This window comes from Schistocerca nitens, chromosome 2, assembly GCF_023898315.1.
Source record: "Schistocerca nitens isolate TAMUIC-IGC-003100 chromosome 2, iqSchNite1.1, whole genome shotgun sequence".
NCBI classification, from domain to species: domain Eukaryota; kingdom Metazoa; phylum Arthropoda; class Insecta; order Orthoptera; family Acrididae; genus Schistocerca; species Schistocerca nitens.
This window is the reverse complement of record NC_064615.1, coordinates 1,011,033,897-1,011,051,571: the sequence shown is the minus strand read 5'-3', so window position 1 is coordinate 1,011,051,571 and position 17,675 is coordinate 1,011,033,897. Positions and strand designations below refer to the sequence as shown.

The 17,675-nt window shown below is 34.1% G+C and overlaps 1 pseudogene; it reads left to right on the top strand.

Moving 5' to 3' along the window:
• The first annotated feature begins 2,956 nt into the window (after window positions 1-2,956).
• Window positions 2,957-5,596, top strand: LOC126235504 (NADH-ubiquinone oxidoreductase chain 5-like; annotated as a pseudogene).
• Window positions 5,597-17,675: the final 12,079 nt, after the last annotated feature.

Below are 17,675 nucleotides of genomic sequence, written 5' to 3'. Positions count from 1 at the left end.
TGTAAGATATTAAATACTGTACAGATACGTATAAAACAAACTTTTTAAATGTAGTAGAGGCACATAGTTTGGTACGCTCATGTACAGTTCAGACTGCTACCTCACTGCTTCAATTAATCTTTTGTCATCTATTATAAATTTCAACAAAAGAAATAACAATAAGAAACAATTTATAACAAACAACGAATAAAAGAAACTGGTATTAACCACAAAGCTACATTGAAATGAAATACAGAGATCTGTGCATGGCCATGTAGTAACATAATGATCTTTGTGGGGGGGTGGGGGTGTAGTAACACAATGAGCTTGGGGAGGGGGTCACGTGATCAGAAACGGATGGATGACGTTAGCTGTCAAAAACTTTTGTCCCGAGAAACCATGATGGTACTGTGATGTGATGGGATGGGTCAGGTAATGTGGATGCAGCTATTTGAAATGCATTCCAGAATGTTTTGACGGGATGTGATGTGAAGTGACGACCAGCATGAATTGGCCTTAATGAATCTGATCATGAGACTCCCTGGTGCGAAAGTAGTTACCTTTTCACAGCGAGAACGACACTAGCACACCAAGTGGTGAGAATGCAGTCATATGCTTCATAAGGATAATGTTCCTTTTCAATTATTTTCTACCTAATTAACGAAATAATTATTGTAATTGTACATTCTATGCGTTACTAAATTACCAAGAGAATACAATTATCGTGAAATACATGTAAAACCAGTCAATGATATAAGCTAGAAATCATTCATGAAGAAATGCTTTCGAATATATGTATAATGAAAGGTAACTCAGCTGAAAGCAAGATAATATAAACACATATTTCATGCATGCGAAATCTACGTTTTTGTTGTTATTATCATAGACAGTTTCCTTGACACAGGAACATTTTTATATAGTAGGCCCTATATAGTGACTGGCCCATTATTACTCTTCACTTGGCTTTCTAATAAACATATAATTTTATAAATGTTATTAATTTTACTTCAAAAGCAAATGTATTGAAGATTCTTGCCATTTGTGTCTTAATTGCAGTGGTTTACTTATTAGAGTGATTATCTTATTTTATGAATAGGTCCTTGATTAATTTAGTAATTTTGACTACTACTAATAATGCACGGATTAAAAAAATTATTATTAATTTTGCAGTAATGAATACTGGGTTATTATATAATTTTTCTAAAATTTTTGATATTTCTTGATAATTGACTGAACTATTAATGCTGAAAGTTATAGTATTTTTTAAAGAGTCTCTGAATGTTATTATATCTAGAATGAGTAGTGTAAATATAATGATAATTCATATTGTTAAAGTGAAGGTTACAGTAAATTATTTTGGCTGAAATATCTCATTTGATGCAATTCTTGTAACGTAAATAAATAAAAGTAATACACCACAAAAAACCGTTAAAAAGTCATTAATATTCCATTATTATTCATTTTCTTAAACCAATAAGGAAGATTTTAAAAATAATGAAAAGTATTATTAATACTGGATTCCTTAATTTAATAAAATCAATATTTATTACATTTCATAGTGATGTGATTAATATTTTATTCATTTCATGGATTAGTTTATTAAAATATTGGTTTTGGAGATAAGAAACATTTCCTACTCCAGATGTTCTAAAAGTGGGGCTAGATTATTTCCAGCTTAGAAGAGTGGTGTTTTTTTCTAAACTATTAAAACTAATGTTTATGTTTTCTATTATTACTTCTTTATTGGTTTACTTTGCTGGTGTTCACGTTTTTTCTTATTTATACAAATATTTATTGATAACTTTGTTGAGATTGGAATATACTGTCCCTTTTTCAATTCATTTGGCTTGTCTTTATGTTAAAACATTTATTTTCAACTACTTTTGATACATCTTTGTTTATTAAACAATTGTTGATGCCCAAATCATTCTTTATATTCTTGTCGAGTTTTACTTTGTTTATTCTTTATTCCTATGATAATTTAAATATAATTAGATGGTATTTTGTTTTAATTTTTCTTTTAGTTTGATTTTATTGAGTTTTTGAATTTGTTCTATAACAGTTACTGCTAGAGGTTCGGTTTATTTAGCTTCATATTATTCTAATTTCTCTATTTTTATGGTTTTGATTTTAATGATTATATTATATTGTTCTTCTGGTAGTTTTGTGTAACAAATGTACTTACTTATTTGGGTTTAAAGTTTAATTTGATTTGGTTAACTTTAGGGTTATTTGCTGGCGTCTAACAAAAATTACTTATTAACATTTAGGTAGACAAATACTATTAATGAACAAGGGTATAAATTATTTGATGCCAAGAATGGTTTTTTGGTGATTTAAGATCTTCAAATAAGGCTGCTTCTCCTTCTGTAAATTTGGAAGGTGAATTAAGATTACTAAATAAAATTATATGTTGATCTTCTTTTGGATCTTTAGTATTAATTTTTTTATTTTTTGTAGAGCTGTTAAGGCTGTATATGTATATATTCTTATGCTCAGCATAGTGTTTATGTTTGTAATCTTGGTTATTATAGTGAGTATCATGTTTTCCTTTTACTTTGATTGCTTTAGGGGCTGATGACCATAGCTGTTAAGTCCCATAGTGCTCAGAGCCATTTTGACTGCTTTAAATATTTTTTGTTTAAGGGGTAAGTATCTCTTTACTTACTAATATTTTAATTAAAATACTTTTTTGTAGGACGAGTGAATGAAGTTTTTATCTTAAACTGTGTATTTTTTTCTATTTCTTCATTGATTTTTTTGTCTAGACCTATAATTTTCATTTTGGGTATTAAAATATTTTTTTTCTAATTGATTATAGAGTTTTTATTGAACAGGAACTTTTTAATTTAAATGGTTATATGGTTGTAATAACTTTAACTTTAAATTGAATATTCCTCATTTTTATTCTCTTATTAGGTATGTTATTTCTTTGGTGGTTTTGTTATAGAGAGGATTATACATCTAGTTAAAAAACATGAATCACTTTATTATTATTATTTTCATATTTGTTTTTTCAATAATGTTTTAAATTATTAAACCCAGTTCAATTACAATTTTATTACGCTGGGAAGGTCTGGGTTTAGTGTCTTATTGTTGAGTTATTTATTATTAAAATGTAAAATCTGATAGTGCAGGTATGTTGACTGCTTTGTCTAACTGGATTGGTGCTGTTGCTATTTTGAAATCAGTTGCTTGAATATTAACTTTTGGAGGTTGTAATTATATTTCTTATTACGATTTTATCTCGAAATCATTGAGATAAAGCTTATTACTATATTAATTGTTTTAGCAGCTGTAATTAAAATAGCTCAGATTCCTTGTTCTTCATGACTCCCTGTAGTTAAGTCTGCTCCTACTTCTGTTTTTGCATGACTTCATTCCTTTACTCTTGTTACTACTGGTCTTTCTTTATTAATTCATTTTAGTCCAATAATGGATACTTCATATTATGGTTGATTTTTGTTATTATTGGATGCATAAATATTTTCAGGCTGGTATGAGGGCTAATTTTGAATTTTATTTGAAAAAGATCATTGCTCTTGCTACTTTAAGACAACTTGGTTTAATAAAAAGAATATTGGTGATTGATTATCTAAAGCTTGCCTTTTTTCATTTGTTGGCTGATGCATTATTTAAGGCAATGTTAGTAATATGTGCTGGTTCAGTATTCACAATTTAAAGGATTCTCAGGATATTCATTTCGTTGGTTCCATTGTACATTTCATGCCTTTAAGTTCTGTCTGTTACAATATTTTTAATTTGTCTGTTTTGGGTACATTTTATTCAACGGATTTAATTCTTGAGGTGGTTTGTTGAAGATGAATTAATTGTTTAATTTTTCCCTTTATCCTTTCCCTATTGTTTTAATATTTCTTATTGTTTTCATTTATTTTATTATTCAATGTCTGGTGTTGATAATTTTTATTCATGGATTTCGTTTAATAATAAGGGTTATTATATCTCTTTGGGAATAATTGGTTTATTGTCCATTGCTATTTTAAGTGGTAGACGTTTTATCTTGATTAATTTTTTTTTCTTGTGCTCATACAATTACTTTACCTTATTATTTGAAGTTTTTAACAATTACTGTTGTTGCTGTAGGTCCGTTTTTAGGTTATCTTATTGCTAAGTTTGATTTTTCTCATACGTAATTTTTCTAAAATATGTCATTTTTTTTAGATTTTCTCGTTTCCACATGATTTGTACCTTTTCTTTCAATGAATTTTGTTGGGTATTTACCTTTGAAGTTGGATTATTATTCATCAAAGTCTTTAAATTATGGTTGGAGGGATTATTAGATTGTAAGAGTTTATACAGATTGTTTCTTCATTTAGGGTTGGTTATATGCAGGGTTAATATGACTAAAATTTTAAGATTTTTCTTTAAACTTCAATTTTTTGAATACTTGTGCTGGTAGTATTATTTTCCTTATACCTAAATAGTTTAAAATTAGACTGTGACACTAAAGATGTGAAGGAAAGATTTTTATTTTTAGTTAATATTTATAAATGTAAATACATTATTTTTACAGTTGTAATGCAATGTTTCATTACACTACATAAATGTTTGGAATGTTAACACAATTTAATTGCCAATATAAGAAGTTAGCAGCTTTCATACTGGCTTTACATTTCGTTGATTAGGACTTAATAGTTCAATTGTATTATTAAGAGTAATAGCCTTTATGCTATTGCATCTCTTAAGAAAATTAAATAACAGATTTCACCCAGTGCTTTGAGACTACGCTAGGAAGCAGGGAAACAGATAAATTTTGGGCAAACATTAGACAGGATAGTTCACTGGTCTGTAGTGGATACATTACCTACTGAGCGGTGCTTCTCCAGCTGGCTAAACGCATTCTTAATTTCTTGGTTCACTTTCATTTTCTAGTATCCTGTCCCTAAATTATAACAAAAATGTAATCATCTCCTATTATCTGCAGCTCAAATGTTGTACAAATTTCGATTTCAGTAATTATTAAAAATGTTTGAGAGTGCATGGTTTTGCAGCTACATGTACTGACAGAATACTCTCAAGCTTCTGGACATGTTTGACATAATTTAATTTTGTCAAATGACTGATTTACTTCAGTGACAGATAGCATCATCAGATCTGATAAATAACTCAATCTTAATTTATTTTGTTCTTTCTGGGTTTAATGAAGCAGTTATAATGTCATCTGCATAAATGAGTAGGATGACTGGATTTTTTTAAGCTGTCTACAAAGACAAATGTATTTAAATTTGTAGGTCGAGGTTCAATTGAAGTTAGCATTGCATTCAACTGTGCATGCCACTGTCAACCAGCTTGATACAACCCATAAAAGGTTTTCCTAAGTTTACACATTTTATCACCACAATTCAATGTTTAGAGTATGTCACTTGCTTTGTAAATTTTTTCACTGAGAAATGTGATGGTGATATTGACTTGTGAGACATCCAACTCAGATTTAACTGACAAAGCCACATGTAAAATATTTGATTCTTCCAACTGGAGAGAAAGTTGCCAGTGGTTGAATCTTCATGCAACTATTTGCTTCTTTCCTCAGCAAAGATCAATCACTACTGCGTTTATTCCTCAAAACAATCCTACAGGCAACTACCCTTTCATTTGATGGTCTGTCTAAAATGTCCCATCTGGTTTAAACATATATAGATTCCAACCACTCTCAAAGATCTGGACCTTGTTATGCATAATTGATGTTGACCTCTGTTGTATTTTCAGTGAAGTTCTTGGTGAGTTTAGACCTAGCACAAACTGTTGGCTAGATGTGACACTTGAAGAATATTCATCATTAAGGATAAATTCTTGGCCTGTAGTGATTGAAGGTCATCTTCTTCAAAACCAAAGAATGGCTCATCATCTGATGATGGCTCTGATACAGCATTTGTATAATTTTTGATATCTGCTGCCATGGAATTTATGTTGATGCCTTGTCTTTGGTGGTGATATGGTTCATCTTCATAGAAACCACTGTAGGTTTGATTGTGCTCAGAACTGTCACGACCAAGGTACCGCACATCTGTGAGTCTTGTGATCTCCTGGTGCCAGCACACAATAGGCTTTCAAACAGTGAGAAAACAGAAAGGTCTCTGCCTTTAGGATTGAACTTTCATTTCTTTTGTGATCTATCCAAGTTGAAAACCTTTGAAACAAATGTAGAAAGATGAGATACATTTTCTCTTCAACCATTTCTCATATGAAGCTCCATCACACAGTAATTTAGTTCAGGAACAATTTCAGATGTAGTTAGCTGTGTTGATGTCTTCAGTCGAAAATGATGGAGGTAGTCCTGACTCAAGCAGCATCTATGATCATCTTTGACACATGAACATTTCATTTGATTGGTAACACCATTTTGCTGTGATGTGTGTAGAACTGTCAGACATCACTGTATTTCTGTCATTATCAGGATAGAGGTACTTCTGTCCATTGTCTGACCAAAAGCATTTAATTTTCTAATCAGTCTGATTTTGAACTAGGTTTTATATTCAGCAAATTTGTCAACAACTTCTCCTTTATGTCAAAGAAAATAGACTTGATACAGCTGTGGTGGTTAGCTATAAAAATCACAGAAAATCTCACACTACCTTGAGAAGTTTCCGTCATTGACCCATGGGTATCAGAGTGGATTAACTCTAGAAGTTTGTTTACATTCCCTTCTTGTTTCATGAAGGAATGGATGTGACTTTTCCTTCAAATCATGCAGTGCCCTAGTGAGATTGATATCAATGAATTTCAAATGTGTCACATACATGTTTTTGAGAATTTTGATCACATCTTGCATGTTCAACTTATAATCAACCATTTTGAAAAAGTTGGTCTAGGAAGATAAAAATGAACTGCGCAAATGTCATCTTGTTCCCATTAAAATGTGTATTTAATGTGCTAAAGAAAGTAATTAGCAACTAATGACACATGTCTTTTGATTAATGATGTACCAACTAATTACAATTAAAATATTTTCTCACAGAAGAACTCAACTGCTGAGCCTTTACCTCATTATATTTTCTTCATTACTCATTAAAGGATCTTCTTTAAAATTATCAAGCTTTGTATGAAGTAGAGTAAATGTTCTTATTTGTGATAATATTAGGAAAATACTAAAGTTGTCATGGTAATAATAATGATTACATAGATGGGTATGTTAAAAAGTTCAACATTTCAAATCAAAATGTAGTAAAATTAATAATTTTAAAAGAAGAAATTAAAGAAAGAAGAATAACAGAAGGGGGCATCATTATGTAAAAGGCATGCAGTGCACAGGCCCAGTTACACGAATATGTAAATACCTTTACATGTGAAATGTGCAACTACATTTTTTTTGCATTGCACCTTTGTATAACATCTTTCACTGCACTGACAGGTGCTTTCTGTAAACCTGTCACATCAACTCACAGATTCATGTTGCTATATGTAGGAGTGTTGACAAGGAAACACCCACCACTCTGCCTGCAGGGGGATGGGGGGAAGATGACAGCAGTGGCCGTCACTGTAGGCTGGATGTCTCAGCAAGCCACTCTGGGGAGGACTCGTGGACTATTGACATCAGGTGCTGCGACATTTGTCTCCTTGAGCCACTTGCTTGCAATGTCTGACATAGTGTGTAGTGTCACCAGCTGGTACTGCATGAAAACTGAGAGAAACCACATGGCAGAATCACTTCAAAACAGAATTTACATCACTGGATCATAAAGTTAATGGTCACATGCCAAAATTAGTTTAACACTATATCACTACACAGTTTTAACTGTACCATAGTTAAAAAACAATCTATTGCCACTATTCACATACTACAGGTATCAGTACATTAAAGGACTCTTACTGACAATTTGCTAACAAATCACAGGGAGAAAACTGACCTTATTCTTTATCCTACACCATTGGGAAAGACACTCAAATAATCTAAGCAGTCCTATCATTACTACACCATTATTTATTTACATTTTCACTCCCATTGCCTTCCATATGCCAATGATACAATTTAATGTTTTCCATATGGTGAAGTCCATAGTATTTTTCACCTTTAAGTTTCTCCAGCTCAACAGAATATGGATGTACAATACTCTGAATTCTAAATGGTCCCAAGTAGTAATGTAGAAACTTCTTAATTTCATCCTTTGCTGCTGAAAATTTGAAATGGGATGTATCAACATGTAATCTCTGATATTGTACACAATAGGTTTCACTAAACTGCCTTGTCTTTCTTTTCTTCCCAGTGCCATATTCTCTGTTTGCTTTAACACTATTTGATATATTTCTTCAGAGGTTAATTCAGTTTATGATGGGAAATCGGTAAATTCGTAGAAGTTGTCACATTCATTACCGTGTAAAACTGGCAAACTAGTGTTGTCATCTGACAAACGATTCATTACATTATCAAAGTAAGATAAGTTATTGATCCAGCTCCTGTGCTTTCTCTCACAATGTGCAATGAATAATCATCCAAGTTCATGCATTGTACATTCTGTCGTATTTGAAGAAGGCCTGTATGTTGATGTAGCATTGTGGCAAATCATCTTCTCTTTAATAAATGATTTTCAAACTCAAGAATGAAGTTGCAGTCTGTTATCTGGCAAAATAGCTTGCAGTTGAATGGTGTTCAGAAAATAGTGTTCTTTCAGTTTTTAATGACAATTTTACTGTCAGCTTTTCTCAGTGGAAAGAAACTAACAAAATTTGAAGGTAATTCCAAAACTACAAATGTGGCATGTAAGTAAATAATGGGTCTAGTGCCAAAAAATGAAAATTTGAGTTACCGTATTTACTCGAATCTAAGCCGCACTTTTTCCCGGTTTTTGTAATCCAAAAAACCGCCTGCGGCTTAGAATTGAGTGCAAAGCAAGCGGAAGTTCTGAAAAATGTTGGTGGGTGCCGCCATAACTTATTTCTGCCGTCGAATTATGTCACGCTACACAGGCAGGCTGTGTAGACAGGCGTCTAAAGCTAGCGAAATGAGGGATGCTCAACTACCGGACCTACCGATAGATGGCTCTACCAGCTGATTACTGTCGTCTGTATTGCCCGCCATATTCGAATTTGGCAAGAAGTTTCTCTCGGTCTGTACGGTGTATAAGGAATTACGGATTATCGAAATGGTGATTTCTTGTTCCGCTTTCAATTGTACGAAGCGGTGGAGTAAGGAGAATGACTTACCATTTCACAGGTAATAGGACTACCGATAAAAATACAGACTTAGTGCGTTTGCTAATTCGATGTTTTTGACCAGGTTTCCTCTATAGCACCCAGAGCTACTAAAGACGTGGATTGCTTCCGTGAAGCGGAAAGATTTTAATCCTACGTCTTGCAGTTTTTTTTTTTGCGGAAACCATTTCCGACAAGATGATTACGTAGTGAGCCCTGGAACGTGGAAGAAACGTCTCAAACCCGAAGCAGTGCCATCAGTTTTTGACTTTCCGACACATTTGATGCCACCAAATAAACAGCCACGACGACATGTTGTTAGGATTTTGAGTGACAACGATGATTCTCCATTTGAGTTAGCTAATTAATTTCCTTGCTATGTGTGTGCTTTTTACTTTTGTAAATTTATTTCGTACGCTACATAGGTCTAAGCAATGTTGTAATACAGGTCCATATTTTTGTTATTAGCTTTCTGTCATGGAATCCGTGCTCGATTTGCCCATTGCAGACGCTACTGATTGCGTGGAGAATGTTGTCAACGAGAATTCTTCCGTGGAAAGCATGTGCCACTTATCCAATGCAGAAGCTGCGAATTGTGTCGAAAACGTTAGTATAAGGATGTTTTCACACCCCCATCGTTTTCTTATAAATTTTTTTTTCATCAAGCCTTGAGTTATTTCAATCATATATAACGAAATTATTTCTTTATTTCAGAGTGCAGTTGGTTCTTCATGAATTGATTGTGGTATAAAGTGGAAAGTAGAAATGGAAGACATGGCGACCGAAACTCGCATTATTATTTTTTTTTCCTCAGACATTGTGCACGAATTAAAACATAAACTAAAGTGTGCCTGTGAAAAACTTCGAAGAAGAAAGTGTTTTCCATGGATGACATAAGTTCATTGAAGGAGAAGGGGCATCTTCCTGAGAAGTTACATAACTTCCTCAATCATCAGAAAGGAACACAAGTGGAATTAGTATGCAATTTAGTGAACACCTCTCTCTCGTCAAAGGGTAATAGATACACAACAAATGTGAAAATGTTTGCTATGACTGTGTACTTTTATTCACCAGCAGCATATGAATACCTGCAAAAATTAATGCCTCTGCCCCATACATCATTGATTTCCAAATGGGTGGCAAGTGTAGTGAACCTGGCTTCTTAAAAGATGTTTTCAAGTACATTGATTTGAACCCAATTGTAAGGGACCAGTTCAGCGATTCATGTCTAATTGTAGACAGTATGGGAATTGGGAAGCAAGTAGTTTGGGACCAAGGAACTAAGCAGTACACAGGTTTTTTAGACTTTGGTGGGGAAGTGCCTCAGTCAAAAGAGGTAATAGAGGCATCTGAGGCTCTGGTTTTCATGCTTGTCTATATTAAAGGCAAATTTAAATGCCTGATTGCATATTTCTTTATCAACGGTGTACAGGCAAATAATCAGGCCACACTGATAAAATCTGCTTTAGAGAGGCTGCATAATTCTGGCATTAGGGTTTGGTGTGTTACATGTGATGGCTGTAAAGTAAATATAAGCACTTTACGTTCACTTGGCTGTACTTTAAATTTTTCCAAGGGTGATTTTAAAAGCTACTTTCCTCATCCTGTGGAAAAATACAATGTTTATTGTATCTTGGGCATGTGTCATATGATTACGTTTGCCAGAAATGCTCTAGCAGAAGTATCTGCTATTGAGTCTCCAACTGGCATTATTAGATGGCATTTCATTGAGAAATTGAACAAGGTACAACAAGAAGAAGGCATGACATTTGCCAACAAACTATCAGGACAACATATAAGTAGTGTAAATAGAAAAATGAATGTTTCATTAGCTGCACAGACTTTTGAGTTCTAGCGTGGCAGATAGTATATAGTTTTTGAGGAGGGTTGGTGATCCATATTTTAAAGGAAGTGAAGCAACAGTAGAGTTTTTGTATTATATTGATAGGATTTTTGATATTCTGAACTCCAGAAATCCATTAGGTAAAGGGTATAAGAGCCCCCTGAGACTTGACAACAAATCTTATTGGCTTGGTATTTTCAGAGACACTGTAAATTATATCAAAAGCTTAATAATCATTGGTGTTCCATTGCTGCTCCATGCAAGAAATACTTTTGCTTTTGGGATAATTTTCAATATCCAATCAGTCAGGCACATAGCTCTGGCAATTATGCTTCGTGTTGAATCTCCTCTGAAGTATTTGCTAACTTATAAACTGTCACAAAACCACATAGAGCTGCTTTTTTTCCAGCATTCAGTCCAGAGGTGGTTGGAACAACATTGCAAATGCATACCAGTTCAAATGTGCCATGAGAAAGTTGCTCTTGAGTAACAGTGTCACTGCAATGAATGGGAATTGCTCAAATTTTAATGTGTGTTGTTTGCCACCTGTTTATGATTTTCATGCAAGAAAGCATGTAGTTCAAAATGGTTCAAATGGCTCTGAGCACTATGGGACTTAACATCTATGGTCATCAGTCTCCTGAACTTAAAATTACTTAAACCTAACTAACCTAAGGACATCACACAACACCCAGTCATCACGAGGCAGAGAAAATCCCTGACCCCGACGGGAATCGAACTTGGGCACGGGAAGCGAGAACGCTACCGCACGACCACGAGCTGCGGACAAAGCATGTAGTAGAAAGTGATGAAAGTGCTGCAGAAAATGAAGTAGAGAAGTGGTGTGCAATTCTTGATGATAAGATTAAGTTCTCATTTTTCAAGCAAAACATACTCTTTATTATATTGCAGGGTATGTGTCATTGCGCCTTTCAAGGCAGATCACATGCAAAGACTGTATTCACGTACTGAAGCCATCAGTAGTTAAATCTGCATTAGAATGTATTTATCTCTATGCTTTTCCCAATATGGCCAATAAAAATGCATTTGTAAATATTGTTAACTGGGGAAAACTGGTTAAAACAAGTGACTGCGTGTACTCTGTTGTAGAATACTCAGAAACTGTTTCAGATGTTTGTGATTGCTGGGGATATGCGACAGAAATATATACAGGCCAATATTTTGCATTGTGTTAAAATTAAATTTGTAGATTACCCATCTCCTGCTCCTGCTCTTGGTCATGATTACCATTATGAAATTGGGATTGAGGACTTACATCAGACTCAACTTGTTTGTAAGATTGCCCTGTACTCCTGTACACACGTAAAAAAAATGGAAAAAAAGCCTGCTGAGAAAAGTTTAAACAACAAATCAAGTATAAGGCAGAAGTTAAATAAACTCATATTGTTTAATCATGTATAGTGCTCAAATTGGAAAAGATTATGTATTGGTACATTTCATGCAGATGGGTGTGACATTTTGACAGATTTTTTAAAACTATTTTGTCCATAGATTTGTTTTTGTATAATGATGAACTTCAAAGAATGAATCACATTGAAGTAAAATTAACTCTTTACATCCTGTGTAGATATTGTAACAAAATTATAATTGTTTATTATATAAGCTTATTTTAAGATGTTTGGTGTTACAAAACATGCACTTGCATTAAAAACAGGTGATTTGTGTGAAATTAATGAAGGAAAAAGTTCTGAGACTTATTTGACAGATAGCTTTCAGTGTGAGAAAATATTTCCCTCAATAACTATGTTAACTTGAATTTTTCACTTTAAGAAAACAGTTTAATCACAGAATGGGCGTGATCTAATGTAGTATGCAGTGGCCCTATGTTTCAAACAGTAATGTTTGTGGATACTCTGCAACATAAGAGCAATAAAATTGTTACTCTCTTAATTCTTGTTTTAATACTTCCTAGAATGAACACAATATTCCAATTGATCGTAAGCATTCTTATTACTTTAGAACCATTCTAGAATAAGGGGGCCTGATTCAGGCAAAACCTAATTTTCTGAATTTTGGCTTTATTTTGCTAGGAGGTCTTTCTATTATATTTTCCTGTGTTGAGGGAGGGGGAGGGGAAGAGAATGCAAATAATCATATAGAATTATCTTTCTAGCACTATAAAGTACTGAATACAGTGATTACAGTTACACTTGGAAATCTAGGAAATTTCAAAAAATGGTTCAAATGGCTCTGAGCACTATGGGACTTAACATCTATGGTCATTAGTCCCCTATAACCTAAGGTCATCACACAACACCCAGTCATCACGAGGCAGAGAAAATCCCTGACCCTGCCGGGAACCGTACCCGGGCGCGGGAAGCGAGAACGCTACCACACGACCACAAGCTGTGGATTAGGAAATTTCAGTATTCATGTTACATGCCTAATTTTCATCAACATTTACCTTAATTATACAGTTACACTTTTTGCTGATTTGAACTGTGTACTACATGTTAAAAAGATTTTGTTTGGTCATAGTAATAACAGCATTTCATTTTTTTTTTATTTTTTGTCATATGTCCCATATGGAACTGAAATTATCAAGTTACTATGAGAAAGGAAGGAATTAACACTAAGGAATCTTACTTCACAGAAATTATGTAACAATGGTTACACTTTTTGCAAGTTAACATAAACCAATTAGTTTTCCATTATGAGTGAAAGCAGTTGCTCGAGTCACGTAAAGAACAAAGTTTCCCATAGGGAACTAAGGTATTTTACATTTGAGTTATTGCAGACCCAAAGTATTGTGATCTTCATATTACTATTTTAAAAAGTTTGTAACTCAAATTCACAAACATTTTGCAATCTGTAGATACATGTGTGTAACAAGGTACTTTTCATGTGTCATGTGGAACCTATAACTTTCTGGTTTAAATATAATTTATTTCATGAATTACCTTTAATACCAACAAGGTCTGAATGCAATATTTACCATTTAGAAGAAGAAATATTAGTGTACAGAATAACAAACCTCCTGAAAAATGTGAGAGATTGTAATGTACAGAACTTGGAATGGCTCTTTATCAATAACAGGTAAAAAGAAGGCTTCTATTAAATGTTCAATGAAACCAGTCAGTACCTCTTAATTCACCATAGAGGTGGTACAGTAATAAAAGAATTTACTTTTTTCAGAATTTCTGCTAAGTATTAAAAGTGTGAAGACCTATTCAATAAGTATTTGCTTTACCAATAACCTGTAGTACAAGCACACGTATAAGCAGGTAATTAAGGGAGTCAAGACTTATGTTAAAATTAAAGATACTGACCGGTATTACTTGCTCACAAAACATTGTAGTTGCTGTACAGTTTATGCTGTAAGTAGTGTACCCAATGTGATTCCTGGAGGACATAATATTCTGTTATCCTATGGGAATGCACTGCTATCACACCTATTGAAAGTAAGTCTTGCTGTGGAATAGTTGTATCAGACATCTGTACCAGAAAACAAATCTCCACTGTGACACCCTCATGTTCTTGGTATTCTATTAGCTATTATTACAGGAGTAGTCTTCACATGAAGGAGGGGATATATATATATATATATATATATATATATATATATATATATATATATATATATATATATATATATATATATATACAGGAGAAAATCATGTTCTTAGGAGGAGCAAGCTTTACAGCAGCATATTCTGTTAAAAGCATAGTGAGATTTTCTTTTTCATCATTTCCAACATTGTACACAACTTTCTTGCACTTTTATTTTATCACATTTTTCCATTGAGAATGGAGAAGAGAGAGGAAGAAGAAGAAGAAGAAGAAGAAGAAGAAGAAGAAGAAGAGAGAGAGAGGGAAAATTAAGTGAGGTTTCATAAGAACTGAAAACCCGACTTGTGTCATTTGTTATTTTCAAAATGTTACTCTCTTTCCAAATGCTGTTCTATTTCTTCAAACCAACTCTGAATTTCTCAGGTTATTACATATTATTTACTGTACATTGTCCAGCAATACTTCTGTTGTTACTGGATAGTTTGTAATTTGGCACTACCTTTGTACCACTGGTATTGGCTAGTGTACTTTTGCAGATAAGAAAATCGACTGGACTAGAATGTCCTGTCAGTATAGGACAAAGTCAGACAATATGGAACTTTTTACACTAAATTTGCAATATAATGTCACCCTTGTCTCACACAGATTGTAGCAGCCATTGGGGTGCCTGTCTGGACAGCTTCTGCAGGTTTCGCTTTCAGGTTTGTTTTTTGCTTGGGCCGTATCATGACAACCAGTCATTCCAGTGATTGACACGATGTCAAAGACTGGAACCAAGATTCACAGAAATAAAATTCCATGGTTGTAATTCATAGTGTAATTGATTTTGCTCACTGACATGTTTTGAATTCAATTTTAAAATAAAACCATGGTACCAGTCATTATTTGGGTGCCAGACTGGAAAAAATGGTTCAAATGGCTCTGAGCACTATGGGACTTAACATCTGTGGTCATCAGTCCCCTAGAACTTAGAACTAGTTAAACCTAACTAACCTAAGGCTATCACACACATCCATGCCCGAGGCAGGATTCGAACCTGCGACCGTAGCAGTCGCGCGGTTCCGGACTGAGCGCCTAGAAACGCGTCAGACTGGAAAATTACAGTTTTTAGACAGCCCAACCTTAAAATTAACAGCTGTGATCGATGTTATTTTCAACAAGTTCCTTCACTTCCTACATCATCATGGATCAGTCGAATGTAATATTATTACTACACTTAACTTCCAAATGATACCAGTTATGCATTTAAGAGGAGCTTTAACGTTGGCCTTTGTGTTTGTCTCATTTAAATGTATTTCTTGTCTCGTATCAAAGACTGAAGCACTGTCAAAAACTGGTGCTTCTACCTTATCACTCAATTAAAATACACCATGTCATGTACAGGCATTAATAAAATCACGGCATTTAAATTTCTGATCAAAGAGAGAGCCAAATTCGTAAGTGCATGTTGCAATTACAGTGTCAGCATATATGCAGATCGGTAATGCATCACTTCAGATAAAGAAAAATAACAGTTTTTCCGTTTATAACTAAGTAATACTTTCATAGTTCAGTTGTAATTTCTGTTGTCAGTAAATATACCCCTAAGCAAACGATGTCAACTTTTTTTCAAGAGACGTCTTCACTGTTTTCCACACTTGATTTTCCGAATTATACCTGCAGTTAAAAGCTTTGGCAACCAAGGTAATTTGTTGAGATCCATTGAATCTTAAATAGTATTTTAAAACGGCCAAATAAGTAAAGCACTCATAAAATTAATAGTAAACAATTTATAGGCCAGCTTGTTAAACTTCCAAAACACACTCGAATTTAGGAATTTCATAGCAGAACTGTCACTGTTTTTTCTCGCTAGATTAGAAACACTTCACTATGTTGATGTGTAGATATCTAGAACATCCAATATAAAAGACTTATCAGGGCGCAAAACGAAAAACATTTTCATCCGTGTTTTGACACTTCGTTTCTCGCCAAATTCAGATATGGTGGACCACACTCAATGATATGATCTTTGGCCGACACGCGCTAGAGCCATCTATCGGTAGGTCCGGTAGTTGAGCATCCCTCATTTCGCTAGCTTTAGACGCCTGTGCTGTGTAGGCACAAAGATAAATACTGGCGCTAAAACCTCTGCGTCAGTAAATAAATTAAAAAAAAAGGTGGAAGGCGAGGTTTTTTTCTCCACCCCTAGTTTCGACCAATGAATTTCATATATTATCCAACGAAGTAAATACAAATTCCGTATGGTTCATCTTCGAATGCAGCAGCATTTCAATGTACTACGAAACCCCGACTGGCTAGACTGTTTGGGATCTTTGTCAATATGGCCAACTCTACATTCTGGATTTTTTTCCTATCTGTGAAAAGAGATGGTTGCTAATAGGAACTTTTATAAATTGTGAATCACATGCAGTATTCTCGTCACCATAAGAATAATACGAATATAAACATTTTGCCATGTATTGTTTCGTGTTTGCTGCTATCTCATTTAAATCCTGTCTGCCTAATAAACCACAAAACTATAGTGAGACAACAGCAAACGCGGAAGAATATACATATAATGTCATGTTTATATTTGTATTATTCTTATGCTTAACAGTGATACAGTCAGAACTGAAGCACGGCAATTGACTCGATTTTTAAATCTAAGATGACTCTAATTTCTGTGCATAATGTAATGTACTAAAGAGGCGCCTGCAAAGATTTTGAAACGGAGAAAAATTTTTGCTAAACTCCCGTTCAGAACATCATCTATCATACTCAGTCTATTATTTGGTTCTTGTTGATCATTATAAAAGAAAGCAGCAGTGTAAGTAACAACAAATAGCAGTCTCGTGCCATTGTTTGGCTAATGAGACAATTCCTCTCTCTTTTTTTTAATTGTAAGCGGCGGTAGCGCGCACAAAAGCAAGCCATGCCGTGAGCGGCGACAGGCCGTAAACACGCACTATCAGAATGCGACAAACAGTGCATGACACAGTACAGTAATGCATTTTGAGCTTAGAGTGACGTAAACACCTATAACAAAGAAAACTGCGCTTATCAGATCAAAGAAAAATAAGCAATCAATTCAAACCAGACGAAGCACGTGAAAAAGGAAGGGTACCCGTATAAATACGGACGGAGCGCCTGACGCATAGCAATGGCTACCTGGTAAAGCTTAACTGCTAAGCTTACG